A 16,185-nucleotide genomic window follows, 5' to 3' on the forward strand; every position below is an offset into this window, starting at 1 on the left:
TTGAGATTCACCAACTCTGAGAGAAAACTCTGCCTCCGTGCCCAGTCTACACTCACTACCCCCATCCCCCTTCTAGGGGTGTAGGGGTAAGAAGAACTTGTAAGGTTGTACATCTCCTGTTTTTTTCTTTCTGTAAGCAACCTTAGTTATTATATATTTTTTTAAATTTCTTGATCCAGTCCAACCTCTCATGTACTAGATAGCTGACTACCATCCTCTCAAAATGAAGAGAGCCAGCTAGCTAATCCTCCACTGACTGTTAAGACCATTAAGAGTGCAAATGGCTGAAAAAAAGAGAAAAAAACACAAACAAGGAAATAAAGGCAATGTCCAAACAAAATGTTTTCAAAACACCCAACTTCATAAAGTCATTCTCATAATTGTTTATGTCCAGCTGTTTAACACTCCAAGTACCATCATCTCTAGGTCATGGAAAGGTCTTGATTGTAGTCTTCCACTAGATGAATTCCACATATCTCCATCGCTTCAAGTTAGTGTTTTACCTATTTTTCCCCACCACTGAATGATGATTCATCCTTTTAGACAATACCCGTAAAGGATTATTGCATTAACCCTTTACAACACATTAGCCTATGTGCCAAAGCATAGGTTTAAGATTTGGGTATGGCTGACTAATTCCAATGTGTACAGCTGAAACCTAATGTTTGCAAAGAGGATGTTGTTTGGCGGAAATTGAGGCCTAGATTCAATGCATCCCTCATACAAATGGCTTGGATATATCTCTATACACATACAAAACAATGGATGTTTTCATGAACTATTACTTAGCTTTAATACAGTACTTATCTGCAAGGGACCATTCACTCAAAATAGTCTGCCAGCTTTAAACATCAATTTTCAACAGTGTCTATTTTAACCATTATCGCTATAGCAGAAGTTGGTTATTCTGCCTGTTGTTAAAATGACATAGGTGTTATGACAAAAACAACTTCTGAATGTTCAGCACCAAGTTAGGGCGAATCAGGGTCAGTGAGGAACTGGTGTGGTTCTTGGTCCTTAACGTTCTGTAACGTAGCTTAAAGTATATATCCCCACAATCAAGGTGGCCACTGAAAGTGCTAACAAATATTTTGTTAGAACTGATAAATCATACTTGCCAACGTTTGATTCTCAAAGGTAATGGCAAATCACCAGTGCTATTTTACTTGAACAATACAGCATACAGATATTCGACTTTCTCAAGAATGTTTCATGAAGTCAGTTGATTTATCAGATGAATTTTTATGAATGTACGCTGGGGGGTGAACTCTGTTGATATGCATTATATGTTGACATACAGTGTATAGTCATGTGACTATAGGAGAGAAGTATCATTTCACAAACAGTATGAGAGAAATTTGTTGTTTCTTTAATGAAAAGTAAAAAAGTAAAGCAAAATGTGATCTATTAATCCCCTGTTGGGGCTCACGTTTTATCATAGACACTGAAACAAAGTTTGCAGGCACAACTGAACTCTATTGTGTGCGAAATAGTTATCTTTCAAAATGCTGAGTGTAAGCATACATTTGTGTGTGTGTGTGTGTGTGTGTGTGTGTGCGTGTTTTGTATGGGTTGTCATTTTTGTATTGTTATTGTTTTGTGAATATGCACTTTCTCAAACGTCTATTGAAATTGCAGCAAACAGATCTGAGAAGATTTCAGACATGTTGCAATTTAACTTACCAGCTTTGTTATTTTCAGAACAGAAGCAATATCCTCTTTTGCAGTGTTGGCTTTGTATTTCAAGAATATTGCTGTGTTCCATAATTTTGTGTTCTTTGTGGTTTTCATTTAAAAAGTCAAAAATTTCTTCAGATATGTGAGCTGAGCAAACAACAAGAATCGCTTGCCATGTAATGTGTAACATTTGTATGTATACAATATTGCTAAATGGTGTCGACATGTTGAAATCACATTAACTGTTATTAATTCTACGTAGTTACAGTGCAACCATTATCAACATTTTATGTCACAGTACGTGGCCCTCACCAAATCACCAAATTATGCACAAAAGTACCTAAAACTTTGTCTTAATTGGATGTTGAGCAGAATCTCAGGTATAGAAATATATGGCAGTACTTTGGCAGTAACTTGTATTTGGATGATATATGTTATGTTTATTGCATGTGATTTTAAGGTACAGTATTTCTCTTTGTTTTCCATAACATACTCTCATCACTAACACCTGTGCCAGCACTGCATTTTTAGGGGTGACTTATGGCAGAGAGAAATATCCCACTAATCACTCAGGAAAGGACAGGGGCTCTATTCATTAATGATACGGTCCGGCTTAAACCTTATCAGCTACGTCTTGAAACAAGTTTACAAATGTCATGACCTACACCATGTAGCTAGAGAGACAGAGCTGATTACTTATTTTTCTATTTACTGTATTTTTTAGAAATGTAGTGAGAGAGTAATTTTGTTGTGATTTTTGTTTGTTTTATTCTCATGTGAATAATACATTGCATACTTCATCCCACTAAGCATCCCAAAACAGAGTAGGTTTTGCTATTTGTATCTGTGCAAATAAGGAGTGTATTAAAAGATGGAGTTCCTTGCAGGAACTAGACATAAATGAGTGCAATTACGCACATGTATTTAGATGGAATTTATATCTTTTTTGAGACTGTACTATGTATGAGATAAGCCTAACAAAGTTACAGGCGGTACCATGTATTTGTATCAACTTCTGGTTTGATTCTCGGGATTGGGTGGGACTTCCCTGGCTTGTCATTGGTTTTTCCCAGGACTGCTGCTATGTTCACTGCCAGATCCTAATCAGATTAGTACAAGAATGGAAATTCCCCCTTACATTATCACACATAAACAAATGCCCCACATAGACAAATACCATTCACAAAATGTGTACAATACATTGCGTTATTTTGGAAATACATCTCGGCAGGGATAACTATGTTTTTGTTGTCACAACTAGTTCCTGCTACAGCCATTTTGTATTGAGTGATGACCGGGAAGTCTATTCTGGGAAACCCATGTGTATTAAGAAAGGCTACCAATGGTAATATTTTCCTTAAGCGATATACTACAAGTAAATCTTCAGGTAAAACTGAAAAACTGGTTCTGAAAGAAATGCAGCTAGATGCATTGCATGACCAATGGGGTCATTTAGAGTAAGTTTTTTTCTTTAAGAAGAAATTCTCCATGGTACAGGACATTGGCTGGTTATAAATAATTTATCAGAGGAGCGTGCTCGAAGGTATCCTAATGTCCATATCACCAATTGTAATTGGACTCTGAAAATACTATACAGCAGCAGTCTTTTGTAGTTGTGGAGTATGAAGTTCATTGCAGGAGTCTTTTGTTTCAACTATAGCTTTATGAGATAAAATGTGTTTTACTTAAATAAAAGCAGCTGATGCATTGATGAATAGCAGCTTATCCTGTCCAGAGGTATGTACAGTAACACTCAAGGAGGCTACCAAAAGCCAGATTTTGGAATGATTTTCATTTTAAGTGTTTTATGTATGGCTGTGTTCTTCTCCTTGTGAAGTTTGTGGTAACTGATAAGACAATCCTCTTACTGTTAAAAATAAAGCAAGCATATACTTGGAATGCAGTTGTGTCTTTGTATCCTGCATAAAAGAGGATCTGAAGAACAGAAGACATTCTCTCCCACTGCCATCTTAATTAGAGTTCTCCTGGATTTTGCAGTGGCATTCTGCTATTATGGAGCTGATCTAATCAGTGCTTGCCTTCTGTGGTTCAATTGGCAAACACAGTCCCAAATGTACTGTCATACATCACTGCACAATTTAGTCTTTTGAGTGTTATTCCTGCTGTTGTGCTGTGTCTTCTAAACCAAGGGCAGATTCAGCTAAGGTAACTTCATCTAAAAGCATTATCATTGCTATTAATGACAACAAATGACGATCAAAAATCCACTGAACATCGATCCACTGTGAATAACATTTTAATTTTAAGATTACAGCCTAGTAATTGACATGGGAAATACTTTTTGAAGAAGCACAGTGATGACATAATCTGTTATATCAGCTCCTGTCACAGCTCAGCTGCCTACAGGAAATACTCCTCTTGGCAAAGCAATGCTGCTATAGATGCAGTTGCAATGTATTTTTGAAAACAGTTTTTTATATATATATACGTTTTTTTTCCCACATATATATATATGTATTTGTCTTGCAGCTGGAAGTTAGGGAATGCTCTTGGTGAGGCTGCTCTTGAAATAAACTGAGTGAACTCGAGGGGATATGAGATGCAGGAGATAAAATCCAGGTCTTCCATGAATATTTTATTCCTTGAGAGATTCTAGAATAGGTTAGGAGCAGTGGGATTCCACCCAACACAGCACAAACATGGAGAGTTGATGAGAAATAATTCACTCAGCCACAATAGCTGTGGTCCCCGTTCAAGATGAATGAAATTGACTATTCTCCTAATCTGATGGGATTTATAATTACTACAGATGAGATTCTCTGTAATACGATTAATTCCGAATCAGACATGAGATTTTCATTCTTCTTGGCATGGTTAGATATGCACACAGGATAAGACGGCTGCCTCACACACACATTCTGTTGGCCTTACTCAGTCTGTGGCATTTTTTAACTCATCAATACACTGTGACACTGTTCAAGTATTTAGAGATGGGAAATGAACGATAAGCCTACTACTGTTGCTTTGAGGAAAACATATTTCTTTTTATTTTACTCAGATAAATAATTTACAAATCTGCTCCTCACTGTCCATCTGAAAAAATATGTTAATACAAACGGTGTACATATTGAATTTAGAAGGGGACCAATTGCAAATTGTGGGTTTGAAAGTTCTGTAGTGGTAGGATCAGTATTTTCTGGCTGTGCTTGGCTGTAGTGCTACATAAAAAGGCCAATACTTTTTATCAGTTGATTTGATTTGTTGAATCAGAGATTCAGTCATGTTCTCAAAATTGGCTATACAGGGTTATTATATGTTTATAGCGGGTTGATGTGTTTAAATAGAAAAGGACTGAAAGTCAGTTAGCATGTATCACATCTGCACAAAAGTAGTGCATTTATTGTACATCTCCCAGCAAATCTAAGATAATGTTTAATATGATTATTTTATTGATGTCTTATTTTTACATGCCTTTATGACTCTTCTCCTTTTTTCCTTACAAAAAAATGGGTAACAGTCATAAATATTCCACCCTTAGGCATTACTTGTATGTACAGTATTAGTGAGGCTTTAAGACCAGTCTCTGAAGAACAGAACCTGAATCATTATGCAATGAAGAGAAAGGATGAACCCCCTAGACACACACACGCTCTGCACTTTAATCTCACACAGCAAAGCGTTTAGCACTCTTTCAGACACCACCCTTCCCACTTATGGGCTTTCATTTGGGGCGGCTTTAGAGAGAGAGGCACACCAGCCCCTCTTTGTGATCGAATCAACAGAATGTGCTCACCAGGAAAGACCTGGGGCCCTTCAAGTGTACCAGGACATTAGAGCAGACGGGCACTGCTGTCATTTTTCATCTGGTGTGTATTCTGCTGTTGAGCCCAAGGTGGTCTTAAAGGCCCAGGATGTTCATCCTCGTCTTAAACCGCATGTTGTCCAAAGATGTCTGTACCAACAGCACACTACTGGATACGAGTAAGGACCAGCTGTGTAAGTGGGTAAAACTGAAACTTATGCAAGTCGGTCTGGATAAGAGCGTATGCTAAATGACAATAATGTAAATAAAATGTAAAGTCATGTAATCATGACCACACCAGTACGCCTGAGTCGGCTGTGCCAGCGTGCTCATTGACAGAACGGATTTGTCATAATTGTCTGGCATGGAAGTGGGAGTGTGGCTGCGGTGACTGGTTTGCATAGATGCACAAGCTGGGGAAAACAGTCGTAGTGCCAAGGAAGCACTGAGGTCTTGCCACCACTTTGTATTGTATTTTTGTATCCCTACTCACCACTTATTCACAATGAGACCACCTGGACTCCAAGGACCGTTTCCATGGCACCAGACATCACATAAGGCTGTCTATGTAAATACTATCTGGAAGCATTCTACTATCCCCAAGGAAATCATGTCCTCATACCCTGTATAGTGAGTGACTGATTTTGTTTACAAGAACACTATACAATATCCATATTCCAAATGTATGCACATGATATGTTTCTCTTACATTTCTGAATAGATTTCACTGACATTTGTTCAGTGAAGCAAGCTATGGATGAACAACTTCCATTTTAGAGTAAGGAAGACAGCCTGTCTTAAATATCCATTTAATCCCTTTTTATGGACTGTGATGTTGAGAATTTGTGCACATGGAATCTGTGGGCATTGAGATATGTGAGTGAGTGATGTATGCTAGCTGTCACAAAATGGAGCCAATGTGGAATAATGTCATTTACCAGAGAAATATGCTAAACATTCTGGTTTGTATGCACTCTTACATTTTAGGAAGAGATTACAAAGAACTTTTTTTAGGGGGTGGGCTTTAATTCACCAGGATAAGCTTTGTTGGAGGAAAGGTCGGTGAAAGAGACAAAAAAAAAAAAAAAAATACAAAGCCAATGTTTCAATTGAATTTAGTCAGTGGAGTTCTCCAGGGTATCTAGGTTACCTTTTTTGAAAAATCACATGTCAGGTGGGGTTGTGGTTATGGAAATGGACTTGCAGGAAGACAATGCTGTTTCAGTTCCCAGGAAAGCTCAGCTGTACTAATGAAGCTAATAAGCTATGTAAATTACCCTGGTTTAAAATATGCAAAAGTAAAGGAGTTACATTAGAGCTTATTTTGCACAACATGGCCAGCCTTAGTGCGAAATATAGCTGCAGAGAAGGAGCTGTGGCTTTGCAGAAAGAACCATTTTAAAAAGGAAAACACACACATTGTTTCATAGACAAAAGTTTTAATGAAAATTGTATTTTTTTCTCCATATAAAAATCACTTAGGCATTATATGTATAGCGTCAACATAGCAGGCTGTAGAAAATAGTGTACATTTAAAATATTTAAAGCATTCAAAAGCATACTTCTAATAAAATTCAGACTTAAACATTCCTTTAAGTTATCAGTTCACTAGGATTTGTTTTTGGCATGTCTGTTTAATTTACTGTCCTTCACTATGACATTAAATGTTAGATGTTCGAGGACCTAATATACTTTACTTAGCAAAATATGTGCATACTGTGCCTATATATTTATTGATGTATGTTAACTGAAGTCAGTATTGTCCTTGAGCTGTTTTCTGCTGTTTATTGTACTGAAACTGTTCATGGAAGACTGTTTTTCATTGGTGCTACAGTATATATGTCTTAAAGAGTCTATCCAGCAACTTCCATACATCCCAAATATGAATTCCAGATGATACAGGCTATGTTGTAAGAACTGTTTCCATTTCAAGACAGCCTCTTTCAGACATATGATAATCTGCAAAGTTAGTATATTGTGTACTGTGTTGTACAGGGAGGAACAGGTTGTTCTCACCTTCAGTGCAAGTATATGACTGTCCAGCTGCTCTACCAATAGCAGCTCTTAAGTCACTGAGCCATTATTTAACAAATAAAAAATGATAATGTGCAGCAGAGTTTCATAAGAGTTCAATGCCCTCTGTCCACACTTCCAGCTCAATATTTTTAAGTTAGCTCGCAAGCTATTCTCACATTTGACAGTCAATAAAACTGCCACCTCCTCATTAACTTTAACTAGATCATTCTTTAGCTTTAACTGATTTCAATACTCTAAACCTACAACATAGCTAGCTAGCTTTTTTAGCTTTTTAGCAGAACTCATTTAAATGATTGCTTATTGACAGTGCCAATGGATATGTAGTTTCCAAAGCCTTGGCTTCTTGAGCTGTCCTGTCCATTTACCCCAATGATCTTCACAATAATAAAATTTAAAAATGAACATGCAAGTATTTGACTAAACCATGATGGCAAGCGCAACAAATAATCATATCAGAAACTAGCAAAACAGGGTCAGCTGCCGATCTCATCACCTATCAAGCACAGTGAGATTTATCACAGCCATATTTCACAGATTAATGATTCACGTAGGTGGGCTGCTATATAGTACTTACATTATGAAGTACATCTTGTGATCTCACATCTCTCACATCAAAAACTTCAATCAGTTGCTCGGTTACAAGGGGGAGAGAGTCTAAAGGGTAAGGTGAAACATTACCCTTTAGACAAAAAATTAAAATAAACAAAAAACAACTTGAGTTCCTCCACATGCATAACGTGACATTAAACTTTGTCACAGTACATATATAATCCAACATCCAAATGCTAAAACAAGTTTGAAAAAAATTATTTTCTAGTTTTGTTTCTTTTTTTTCCAAACAAATGAGTTGACTATACCTAAACTTGGTATTTGTGCACTTGATCATTGGGACCAGTAATGAAAATGCTGGACAGACACTTTAAGTATTTTGCTCTACTTGATGCCCACGTGATACATGGTAATAAACATCATCGTGAATAGTGCCATTTGTTATTTTTTCTCTGAAAACCTCATCTATGCTTATTTATTCATTTATTTATTCCACTACCATATAATGTGCCCACAAACAAGCAAACAAACACACTACTGTACAGGCAAAAACATTAAAGATAAAACATATGATTAGGCATGGTTGTTATTTTGTGAATGATTTTTTTTTAATCGAACTGTACTGTATTTATCATACTCGCAGTTCAGTCAGTCTTCCGATATGGGGATGCATTATTCACTCTACACAGGAAATGTGGGAATATCTACAATTTCTTAAATGAATGCATTCAAGTTTTAATTTTACTTTGTTCATTATTATTTTATTTTCTGGTGTGAGAGGGAGGGCTGAGGCCCCATGGCAACCTTGAATAAAGAGCTGAAGCTGACAGAGAGAAAAAAAAAATCACTGCAGATAAGTTATGTAACCTAGTAGAAGCTTCCCTCCTTCAACAGCATGTGTGCAGTTCATTGAATTAGCCACCTGCAGTGGCTGGGACCATGCCGACGTGCCAGTGACGAGAGAGATGAAAAAGGGCTGTGTACAAATAAGCCATGAATGAATCAAAACAGGACTGGAGCTATGAATGTCCTTGTGCGAAAGAAAAATAGAACACATAAAGCGCCGTTATAAACAAAGCACACAATCCATTAGCAAAATTCCTCTCTCTGTAGCAGCAGCTGCTATGACAGCTCTTAAAATATAAATGAAAACAGTAAAATCTGTCATCTTAGGGGTTAAACGTGGTGCTGATGGTGCAGATAATTCACAGGCGTTTTTCTGGATGAGTATTACAGTTTCATCCTCACAGCGCTGAAATCTTTTGAAATTCAAATAAGGGCTTACCTCTGGTATCTGAATCTTTTAAATTCTCTGCTGCATTGGATACGGGGAGGAGGTTGCTTCAGGACTGCCTGCTACTGATAGCCTATTCACTTGAAACAGTTTCCAGAGTCACATTTTTACGTTAGGACACAAAGGGCTGCGCTCCCTGGCCAACGACATTGAGTCGGACAGACCTGGTGCTGTCAGAGTGATGCAAACAGGTGTTGTCTCTCTTTCGTACTTTAATACCACAATTTCGCTGTCAGAGCCATGTAACAGCAGAGGGAGGACCCAAAGGGCGAGTGAACACTTCATTTACATAAATTATATTCCAGGTGATTACAGAGCTCGACCCTTGGGACATTTCTCTCATCTTGTGAGGAAACTGACAGCATTCATGTGCATGTGAGCAGAACAAATAAAAACAACTTAATTCAAGTATGTGAACATACAGCACACCACAGTTTTTTTCTCACATTATCAGAGATAGATTGTATTTTCTTACAAACACGGTTCATTCTGAAATGTGTTCAACATCCACATAAAATTACAGCTTCTGGATGTATTTCGTCTTTTTTCTCAGATGGTTTAGTTTCTCCACAACTCTGATTTCAATTAAAGTAAAAAAAAAAGGTTCATATATATATACCCAATGATTTAGAGTGAAACACATTTACCTAACAGGAAGAGACACCCTTCACCTCAATCGAACTTAAGTTCAAGCTTTCTTTCACACAAGGGGAATCCACTGCATTCATCTCACACAGTAACACCTATTACTGACTGCAGCAAATCCCTCTACGTGCTTCACGTAAAGTGGAGCTCCTCTACTGCAGGGCCGGTGCCAGCCTGGGCCGAATCTGCTGGGAAGCTTCAGTTGGCAGGACCTGTGCCATCCATTAGAATAGCGCCCTTAAAGGTACAGTATGTGGGGAGAATGGCAGCTGGCCAATGCAATTAACCTATGGGAGCAATTTTTGAGAATACTTCATCAGCTTTCCCTAAATTTGTGAAAACTGTGGTTTGTTTGACCCATTGATTAAGTAAGTGACCTGCTTGCACCCCTACTTGATTAGAGCTTCCAGATTACAGACTTCGTTATAACTCTATATGGCCCTATTCAATCAAATCTTAATGCATTTTTCCCAACTATTTAAATTTAATGAAATTGGGCATGTGCTGCTTTTTTTACTGCTAACACAACATTTTTCTTAACTGCATGACAGTAACTGTCAGAGTCATATCATGTTTTGTAATTAATGAAAAAGGCAAGGTGATAGCTCCATATAATAGGTTTGAAACATTTATGTGTTCTTGTGTTGTGGACTTCTGTCACTTCCATTACTGTGCAAAGTAAATAGTTGAACTTATTACCACTAAATCAGTTGTGATTTTCTTTGTCACATTATTTAATTTTTAAAATTACTGTTTATTTAACATCTCAATGTTTTATTAAAGATGAAAGAACCTTCTGTTCTTTTGCACCTACAAGCTCACTTAATAAAACCTCATTGTTCAATTCTTGCTGCAAATGCTTCAGAATGTCAACACACGAGAAAAAAAACATGTTACATAATTCTGAAACTTTTTGATATAGCCAATAAAAAGTGTAAAATAGCCACAAAGTTTATATTTGCTACTGTTGCTGAGAACCCAACATAAAAAATGAAACTGCCAACAGTCTTGAGGTATACCACATAACAAAAATAAATGTTGTTCTTTCAATTGCATAACCTTATTGCACTGTAGTGTTGGTGACCTGGCCATGCAAAAATAACTGCTGGTGTTTGAGCTGGTGTTTCTAACCTTAGTGAAATGGTCTTTCTGGTTTGATACAGTAGCTGTTGTCACCAAATTGGTCAAATGTCAGCCAGCTGTTTCTGCTTGATGGTATGATGTATGTACACTTAGCAGTCTAAAAGTTCAGAGAACCTGTATCTAAATTCACAGATTTAAGTACTTTTACACCCAAAAATATTTCAGAATATCACAATGAATTCAGTTCACAGAATGTCCCCTTTATCAGGACAGCTTGAAAAAATGACGAAAAAGAGTGAAAGATCAGGGCCCATAGCAACCGTCACTATTTACCTTGAACTAATGACATATTGAAGGCGAATTACTGATCAGGCTAAGGCACTGCACCATTTGTCTGTCGACAATGACTGCAGCCATGATACAAATGGGATCTCTTTCACATATTACAGTATGTCCATCTGCTGGGCAATTGTCTTATCCTCTCACCTAATGGAGTACAGAAAGGTTGGTACTGTGAGGTAACGATGGGTAGGAATCAACACAAGTGTAATGGGATGGAACCAAAGCTAACACCTGGCTGTCAGAAGACTTGTCAAAGAGGATACTGAGGCCATTTTAGAGCTGTCTTATTTGCAAGGCTATAGAGCACCTTTTAAAAGCCAGCACACCTCTGACGGATTTTACAGATTAAAAACATAACCCCCATGGTGCTTTGTCCCGACATATGTGTAACCATTTTGAGCAAGTATTTCATTTTCTTGATTTGTTTTCAATTATTATTATTGTTTCAGTGACTGCTGAACACGTAATGAGAACCAAAAAACAAAACAAAAACATAGCACTTTAAATGTGTTTAAATTTGCAACTCAGGACATGGCTGACAAGCCTAAGAACAAGCCAGCAAATGGGAGTTAGACTGAATCCCTAGTTGCTCTTCTAGAGATGACATCTGTCAAAACTGCACCTAAACTATACTATTTGAGTACATTGATAGGCAATAATTACCTTATTCTGCCTATGAACAGGGCAATACACAGTATATACATCATTTGATGTTAATTTTGTATATGTAACGTTATGCAAATACTGTGGAATAAATTACAAAATAAAATAAGATTCTACAATGTAAGCATAAACATATATACCGATAGACAAAAAGGGGACAGTTTTTCATGAATGACATACAAATATTTTGTGCAACATGAAACAGGCGACAGTGATCTCTCCTTAAAACAAGTAGACAAATGCTTACTTTATTGTTATTACTACTGTATATAATATCACTGATGGGCAACTACCACTACACTGACTATAGCGCCCATCAATAGCATATTGAGGTACTCCTGCTCTAGTTGTGTAGGTGTCTTTCATTTCAGTATAAATTTCAATTTACTCTCACACAGAATGTGGGCAACATTCAAGAATAAAATAGCAATGAAAATAAGCACTTAAAGTGCAGGAGATAAATCACTGTTTGGATTAGATGTGCTTAATGCAAACAGTGATTTAAAGACCATGACTACCCAGCGTTTCAGTGACTGACAAGACAGAATACAATGTCGAAGAAGTCCAAGGGGGTTATTTAAGGTAACAATACAGTAAGTTACCTTGTTGGATGTGAGTGTTTATGAACAAAGACTTCTTGGTTTTGAACGTTAACAGTAGGGACACCAATGAGAATGATTTGTGATTATTCTTTGAGGTGATGTAGTTCTGCCCGTACCAGTCCCAGAGATTCCCATGTGGATCTGTATCTCTCAACATTTATCTCTTCAATTTTATCCTGTGGTCATATGAATTTTAAATCTTCGTATATTTGTGTGCTTGTTTCTGATGTTCTGTCTTGCTGTATTTAAGTATAAAATTAACAACAACAACAAAAGCAATCAAGCACCCCTGTTTATTTACTTCCTGTTCTTGCTGTTGTTATTGCAGCACCACAATCAATTTGGGGTGGGGGCTTCCTGTAAAAATGTGAGCCCACTCTGGATCACCTCTGGGTACTAGCTTTGGAATGGTTCCAAACTGGTACAATCCATGACACAGATCGTGTTCATGCAAGATCAATTTTAAAAAATCACAAGCTGCACCATGCTCTGGAACACTACAAAAGGGCATATGTGAGAGTACCCCTAAACTGATGTTGCCTTTTGCACCTTGATTTCAGACGATGTATCAAGCAACACAGAGAAATTATCACAATACTTCTAGCACAACTACATTTGCCATGTAATGTGATGTGTGACATGTTAGTTGATTACATCATGAAAAGTTCATAACAAGCTAACATCTTAGGTAAGCACCATAGTGAATGTGTCTGCGATTTTGGATACTATACAGTGACAACTGTACAGCCTTCCTTTCCCAAAGGTGTTTAGCAGATTTACTAGGCAAATAATTTGGTTAGTTTTATTATTTTCTTCATGTTCCTATGCAACCTACATTGGTAATAAAAATATGCATTATTACCAGGGCAAGTGAAAGTGCAGTTTAGTAGCAAGAAGCAGCTTTCTCAGTTGTTGCAGGATAAATAAACAAGAAAACAAACAGCTGAACAGAAAATGTATACCATCTCCCCTACTAAAACATCAAAACTATTGAAACAACAGACATTAATATTGTGGTGTGCAATTGGTTCATCTATTTAGTATGCTGTTATTTTATGAATGAATATCCCACCATTTATTACTGGCCTACTGTGTTTCACTTCTGAATTTTTCTTTATTGCTTTTTAAGTAAGAATTTAAGCTTAAAAAATCTTTTCATGTCTTTTTGTTTTTTTTTTTTGTTTTTTTTTTTAGAAAATTAGAAAATCATATACAATTATTTTACATTAAATAATGCTATTTTCTGGCTTTTCTGTTTTGTTTAAATGTACGGTAAATGACACTTCTGTCACAAAATATGATCTATAGAATGTGCAATGAAACAAAAAATAATGTACGTTCCTACAGGCTAGCCAAACAACTGAAAAAGGTTACACACACTTATTAGATACATGCATACATGTACATACAATATAGTGCCATGCTTTCACAGTCAATTTGGGAAGTTTATGAATTCAATTTGCATTTTTTTTACCATAAGAGTAGGTTATCATGCCTTCTTGTTATACACAAATGACATGGCATTTATAAGTTCACGATGATGCCATCAGTGACAGATGCTGAGATTTGCCTGTTCTCCCCACTGCTTGTTGCAATACATCAGGTGACAATAATGGGTTTGACAGTCATTGTTTAGGTATTACTTATTGGGGTGAAACATACTAACAAGCGATATGTTTGAAAACTGGATTTTTTAGCATTCCCATTTTTCAACAGTGCTTCCTCCACCCATCAAAAAAGACAGTCATTCTATTCAAAGCCACACCAGCAGGCAAACAACCACTTTTCCAAAGAAAGTGGTCCATCATTGTGAAATATTAGCAGCTCAGTACACGTATATTTTCATGTAATACCTTATTTCAACCACAATCCTGCCATGTGGTTTTCCTCTTTCTGCTTTTGAGTTGACCTTTGTGTCAAAAGCAGTCCTCCACCTTTTAGGTGGGTGTTTGGGTGGTGCCATGCTACTTTAAGGACCAATATCTGGACAGCTTGATAGTGATACTGATAGTGAAACTACAATACTGAATAGCTTCTAAAGGCCAATATGATTAAGTTAGCGTCCCACAAAAGACCCTACAATGCCAGCCACCACTTCTATGAGTGTCAGTTTTTGGATATGACCAGGGCATAAGAAGTGTCTTTTGATTACAAAGGCCTGACATCAATAATGCTGATAAGATCAGAAGCATCTTACTTCTTTTACATTAATTCCTTCCCACAAAACTTCCACTATGTACTAGATATAAAGTTGGAATTTGTTACTGACCAATATTGGACACCAGTTTTTCAACGGACTGTTGTAGTTGAATGCTTTTTACATGTAACGGTTTAGCAGTGTAGGTTGGGGGACATTATTCTTGAGCGTTAGTGTATGACATTTTAAAAATGCTTTTTACCGAGTGTAACTGTCGGCTTTTATCGAAGTACATGCATACTGTAATGTTAATAAAATGTGTATTGCAGTTCAATCCTCAATCTTGGATAAGGCAGATACGACAATTATTATAAAGAAAAATGACCCATGGAAATGCTACTTTCATACCCTAATGTCAAAGGATCATTTTACATAATGGACAGTTATAGGGCAATCTGCTCTGCCCAGGTATTTAGATCCGTGTGGAGAACACACGTGCATCTTCTTTCACTGTTAATGCATTTTCACACTTAAATGATTCTCTAGATTGTGAACCATTCTCATCATCTCTTGAAACTGTTTTCTATTTTCCAGTTTCACACGACGTGCTCGGGGAAATTCTCTCTTTCCTCTCTGTTTCTTTTTATAGCATTAACAGATTTGCAAGGCTTTCACAAGTTCAGGTGATACAGTAGACATTCTGGGAGAATAAATAAATAGTATCATTTTCTAATCAGGACACAATCATTGTTGGAAATGCAGCTTTCCACTTAGAGGGAATTCCTGAAAGCCAATTATAATATTGTCTGAATTAATTTATTTAGCTTTTATCTAACCAGGGCAGTCAACTGAAAATGACATTCTCTCAATAGTGGCAACTTGGAAAGTATAGTGTGAGTGTGTGTGCGTGCGTACATGCGTGTGTGTGTGTGTGTGTGTGTGTGCGCGTGTGTGTGGGTCGGGGGTAGGGGGGATTTCAGTGTTTTGCAAAGGAACGTGTCATCAAATATCAATTGAGGTTGATTATTATGTGATCACAATAGGCAATTAAATGATCACAACAGAATTAAATGATCACATAGTTTTAATTGTAATTATATTATATATAATGTTAAAAGCAAGTAATTAAAGGGGCAATGTGTCCAGAACGTCACTGCATCGGGGGCGCATTAAAACTGAAAAATCCTTAACAAGATTTGCTCTTTTTTACAGTCTGGCTGCCTTTGGCACTGCTGGAATAAATCCATAAATCCTGACATTTTAATGTTGTTGATTCATATAATTTCATTAAAATACTCACATAATCTTGTGTCCTGTTTGTGACACTCCCAATTCACTTACGATTTGAACTATTCTTATTAAAAGGACACACATATTTCATTTTTCAGAAATT

Source organism: Megalops cyprinoides, chromosome 17 (assembly GCF_013368585.1).
Source record: "Megalops cyprinoides isolate fMegCyp1 chromosome 17, fMegCyp1.pri, whole genome shotgun sequence".
In the NCBI taxonomy this organism is placed as follows: domain Eukaryota; kingdom Metazoa; phylum Chordata; class Actinopteri; order Elopiformes; family Megalopidae; genus Megalops; species Megalops cyprinoides.